The 5,718-nt window shown below is 47.5% G+C and overlaps 1 non-coding gene and 1 pseudogene across 1 annotated transcript; one reads left to right on the top strand and one right to left on the bottom strand.

The window, feature by feature from the left end:
• Positions 1-2,113: 2,113 nt before the first annotated feature.
• On the top strand, positions 2,114-2,269 carry LOC112896075. Its single transcript, XR_003229364.1, has one exon. It is a non-coding gene; the product is annotated as a 5.8S ribosomal RNA (ribosomal RNA).
• A 252-nt stretch (positions 2,270-2,521) lies between these two features.
• LOC112892690 overlaps positions 2,522-5,718 on the bottom strand; it is an 8,030-nt pseudogene continuing 4,833 nt past the window's right edge.

The raw sequence follows: 5,718 nt of genomic DNA, 5'->3' as shown, positions 1-5,718 counted from the left end.
GTCGGGTGATTTCCTGTCACTCGCGCGATATAGGAGTTGCATGCTTACAATTCTGCAACCATTATAAGGATGATGGACGGGTCATGTGCTGCATCATGACCTGAGTATTACCCTGTCTGTTTTGATAAAAATTTTAAGGTCGAAATGTGTGGTAGTGGTGGCTAAGCATTTGAAAGTACTAGCCACATGCCGCGAAATATGGTAAGCGGTAAGCCTAGTAACCAATCGGCCCGGCAAGTGGACATACCTCCCACCACTCGTAATTTGGTTCTCCCACGCACCGACGTGCGGGAGTACGTTCTGCATGGCAGACAAAATACGGGTTTTGTAGTCGCGCTACAGAGTATGTCCTGCATAATTGGTGTGCGTACGGTCCTACAGTCGCTTGTGGTGGACTTGATCCACGACCCGGAATGAAAGGCAAACGGTTGCTTGGAACGCCCTGTTGGTATTCCGAGCGTGTGAGTTATGTTTACCTTGCAAGGTTAAATTCGATTCAGAATCATCCGCCTCTCACGAGGATTGAGACTGCTTATCGCTTTTGCCACATCGAGTAAAAAGTGTAATTGTTGTTGGAATAATCTTGAAGGATGTTAATCTATATCTTGCTTGCTTAGTATAGGTGCTTACCTAGATGAGTAATCAAACTAGAATCTGAAGGCATAAACTTGGAAGTAAATTATACTCTTAGCTGCTTTTCCGCTAAAAATAACTCGGAACCCTTGTATTACCCTCATGAGTCTAGTTACGGGCTAAAGTATACCAAACCCGGTAAGCCTTGCTGAGTATTAGAATACTCAGCCTTGCTAGTATCTGTTTCAGGTATGACCTTCGAGAATCCCACGGACAACCCTGTGGGGCCAATGTCCGTTCCTTTTGGCTGGACCGTGGAATGAGACTCGTCCCCGGCTGGCAGCGACCTTCCGGAGTGACATCAGGCCCTGGGCTAAGCTTGGTATCCGCCTTTGCGACTTGTGTAGTCGCGTAAGCTTTTCTTTCCGCTATGAGTTTGGGCAAGCTGTTACGCTTGTCAGTTTGAATACTGTTTGTATAAGTTTACCTATGTTTGAACTCGGTTTGTAATAATGTATGATGACTGTAAATTAAAAGTTGATGAGCTATTCTGTGATGGTAAACTCGCCTTCGTGCGAGGTAAACCTGCTTTCGATCCTGTTGAACCGTGGTTGTATCGGGCGGAGACCCGACAGACCAATGGATTTTCCGTTTGAATGTGTTAAGCTAATTGCAGTTGTACGGTGATCATTAACGCACTTGAGCCGGAATAATTTAGCGGTTCTGCCACACTTACCAGGTCCCGACATAGCAAGGATTGACAGACTGAGAGCTCTTTCTTGATTCTATGGGTGGTGGTGCATGGCCGTTCTTAGTTGGTGGAGCGATTTGTCTGGTTAATTCCATAACGAACGAGACCTCAGCCTGCTAACTAGCTATGCGGAGCCATCCCTCCGCAGCTAGCTTCTTAGAGGGACTATGGCCGTTTAGGCCACGGAAGTTTGAGGCAATAATAGTCTGTGATGCCCTTAGATGTTCTGGGCCGCACGCGCGCTACACTGATGTATTCAACGAGTATATAGCCTTGGCCGACAGGCCCGGGTAATCTTGGGAAATTTCATCGTGATGGGGATACATCATTGCAATTGTTGGTCTTCAACGAGGAATGCCTAGTAAGCGCGAGTCATCAGCTCACGTTGACTACATCCCTGCCCTTTGTACACATCGCCCGTCGCTCCTACCGATTGAATGGTCCGGTGAAGTGTTTGGATCGCGGCGACGGAGGCGGTTCGCCGCCCCGACGTCGCGAGAAGTCCATTGAACCTTATCATTTAGAGGAAGGAGAAGTCGTAACAAGGTTTCCGTAGGTGAACCTACGGAAGGATCATTGTCGTGACCCTTAAACAAAACAGACCGTTAACGTGTCATCCATGTTGTCGGGCTACTGTCCGACCAAGGCCCCTTGCCTTCATTTCGTTGGACGGGGGCCGCCAAAGAACCCACGGGCCGAAGGCGTCAAGGAACACTGATATTGCCTTGCTCGGGGTCATTCTCGGCCTGCCGCGCATGCCCCGTGCAATGTTGCTATCTTAATCCACACGACTCTCGGCAACGGATATCTCGGCTCTCGCATCGATGAAGAACGTAGCAAAATGCGATACCTGCTGTGAATTGCAGAATCCTGCGAACCATCGAGTTTTTGAACGCAAGTTACGCCCAAGGCCTTCTGGTTGAGGGCACGCCTGCCTGGGCGTCACGCCAAAAGACACTCCCAACCCATCCTTGGGTACGGACGTGGTGTTTGGCTCCCCGCGCCTCATGGTGTGGTGGGCTGAAGTTGTGGCTGCTGGCATACTGTGTCGGCACCTGCATGTGGTGGGCGACATAAGTTGTTCTCGGTGTAGTGTCCCGACACGCAGCTAGCTCCTTGGCCTAAAGGACCCATTCACAACCGTAGCGCCTTGGTACTTGGACCGCGACCCCAGGTCAGACGGACTACCCGCTGAGTTTAAGAATATAAATAAGCGGAGGAGAAGAAACTTACAAGGATTCCCCTAGTAACGGCGAGCGAACCGGGAGTAGCCCAGCTTGAGAATCGGGTAGCCTCACTACCCGAATTGTAGTCTGGAGAGGCGTCCTCAAAGACGGACTGGGCCCAAGTTTCTTGGAAAGGGACGCCTGGGAGGGTGAGAGCCCCGTCCGGCCCGGACCCTGTCTCACCACGAGGCGCCGTCAACGAGTCGGGTTGTTTGGGAATGCAGCCCAAATCGGGCGGTAAACTCCGTCCAAGGCTAAATATAGGTGAGAGACCGATAGCGAACAAGTACCGTGAGGGAAAGATGAAAAGGACTTTGAAAAGAGAGTTAAAGAGTGCTTGAAATTACCGGGAGGGAAGCGGATGGGGGCCGGCGATGCGCCCCGGTCGTATGCGGAACGGCTTCTGCTGGTCCGCCGATCGGCTCGGGACGTGGACTGTTGTCGGCTGCGCCGGCGGCCTAAGCCTGGGGGCCTTAGGTGCCTCCAGTAGCCGTCGTCGGCACGGCCGGTTCTTGCGCGCCTAATGTGGCAGAACCGCCTGAATTATTCCGGCTCAAGTGTACTAATGATCACTCTGCAGCTCTTATTATCTTATCGCACTTCAAACAGAATAATCCATTGGTCTGCCGGGTCTCCGCCCGATACAACCACGGTTCAACAGGATCGAAGCAGGCTTACCTCGCACGAAGGCGAGTTTACAATCATAGAATAGCTCATCAACTTTTAATTTACAGATATCCAAACATTATTACAAACCAGGTCAAACTTAGGTAAACTTATACAAACAGTGTTCAAACTGACAAGCAGAACAGCTTGTCCAAACTCACAGTGGAAAGAAAATATTACGTGACTACACACATCGCGAAAGTGGACACCATGCTCAGCCCAAGGCCTGGTGTCACTCAAGAGGGTTACTGCCAGCCGGGGACGGGTCCCATTCCACGGACCAGCCAAAAGGAACAGAAGTTGGCCATGCAGGGTGGTCCATGAAGTTCTCAAAAGTTATACCTGAAACAGATACTAGCAAGGCTGAGCATTCTAATACTCAGCAAGGCTTACCCGAGATTGGGTATATTTTAGCCCATAACTAGACTCATGAAGGCATTTCAAGGGTTCTGGGTTTATTTTTAGCTGAAAAGCAACAAAGAATATGAACTACTTTCAAATTTTAGCTTTCACATTCTAGTTGATTATCCATTCTAGGTTAGCACCTACACTAGGCAAGCAAGATAGAGATTATCATCCATCAAGATTGTTCCATCATTAGTTACACTTCTTACTCTATGTGGTAAAAGGGATAAGCAGTCTCAATCCTCGTGAGAGGCGGACAATTCTGAATCGAATTCAACCTTGCAAGGTAAACCTAACACACACGCTTGGAAAATCCAAAGATCGTTCCGAAGCAACCGTTTGCCTTTCATTCCGGGTCGTGGATCAGGTCCACCACAAGCGACTGTAGGACCGTACGCACACCAATTGTGCAGGACATACGTCTGTAGCGCGACTACAAAACCCGTATTCCTGTCTGCCATGCAGAACGTACTCCCGCACGTCGGTGCGTGGGAGAACCAAATTACGAGTGGTGGGAGGTATGTCCACTTGCCAGGCCGATTGGTTACTAGGATTACCGCTTACCATATTTCGCGGCATGTGGCTAGTACTTTCAAACCTTAGCCACCACTACCACATGGTTCGGCCTTAACCACTTTTAACAAAACAGACAGGGTAAACCTTCAGGTCATGATACAACACATGACCCTGTCCATCATCCTTATAGTGGTTGCAGAATTGTAAACAAGCAACTCCTATATCGCGCGAGTGACAGGAAATCACCCGACTTTTACCAGTCCTATTTAGCAGAGCATTTAAGCGATAAGGACTCGGGTACAATACATTGGTTTCCTAAGATATCATGCAACTAGGGTGTCATTGCAACTCCTAGACGTAATGCAAGATATATTATATATAAATGAAATGGAAACAACTTAAAATATAGGGATATGTATCGGGGCTTGCCTTCCTAAGTGGGATTGGGAACAGGAGTGTCAGAGACTTTCGAACTTTGGTTCGGGGCTTCAATTAGTTCCTCGACGGCTTGTGTTGGGTCTTCAGAAAACCCTTGGTCTTGTTCTAAGACCAATTCGTAATTTCCGTCATCAAGCGTTGTTGATTCTATATGAGATGCAATAATTTAAGTAAGATGAAATTTGAATTTAAAAACTTATATTACAAAGGTTGCAATTTACCAAATCAACACACAAGAGTTCATGAAATAAAAGAAGTCATGAGGATATCACTGAATCTATTGCAAACAAGAACTAGAACATTTGGATTTGAATTTAAATTTGAATCCCAAATTTAAAATTTAAACTTGAAATAAAAAGGATCATAAGATTTTGAAAATTTAACCATACCCTAATCATTAACACACTGAAGAATGGCAAAAAGATTTTAACTAACTAGGTTTATAAAACATGCTTAGCTAGCATTTCAAATTTGAAATGCCCAATTCAAAAGAAGTTAAGTTATAAAACAAATCTAGGTTTGAAATTTTAACACAAGGTTACATATAGCTCACAGAATATACATGTCAAAAATCATGAGAAGCAAAGTTAAAATGTAGAAGCTATATACCAAATACCTTTTAACCTCAGATTTGAAATTGGTACAAAAGTATTTGGTTTCATATCAAACTTCATAAACAAAAGTTGTAGGGTTTGAAATCTACTTTCTGGCAAAACTAATTTTGCATTTTTTGGATTTTTCTGTGATTTTCTATGAATTTTGCAAGGCAGCAAAGCACACACATGAAATAACAGCACATAGGAAGGGGGGTGTCTCTGTATATTTGCATCGGGGCCCTTAGACTCAGCCTTCTATTTGCAAAAGAGCCCTTGCCGAGCCCCGACGCCGGCCGGCCTCTCAGCCCCGACGCGTTCTCGCCGGCGGCGAGGTCGCCGGCGGGGGAGAGCTGGCCAGGCATGGTCTACAAAGTCCAAGGAAGGGATTGGGAGGGGTGGTGCTCGACGGGCAACCGCGGGACACGGTCGGCGACGGAGAGGTGTGGCGGCCGTGGCGGCGCAACGCCGTCCCGGCGAAGGGCCGGCGAACACGGGGATTTAACACGCGCATGAGCATCAGTGGGACGTGGGGAGGCAATTTCCATAC

The sequence above is a fragment of the Panicum hallii genome, chromosome 5, assembly GCF_002211085.1.
Source record: "Panicum hallii strain FIL2 chromosome 5, PHallii_v3.1, whole genome shotgun sequence".
Taxonomy (NCBI): Eukaryota; Viridiplantae; Streptophyta; class Magnoliopsida; order Poales; family Poaceae; genus Panicum; species Panicum hallii.
Note: the sequence above shows the minus strand (reverse complement) of the source record. Positions and strands in the feature narration are given on the sequence as shown.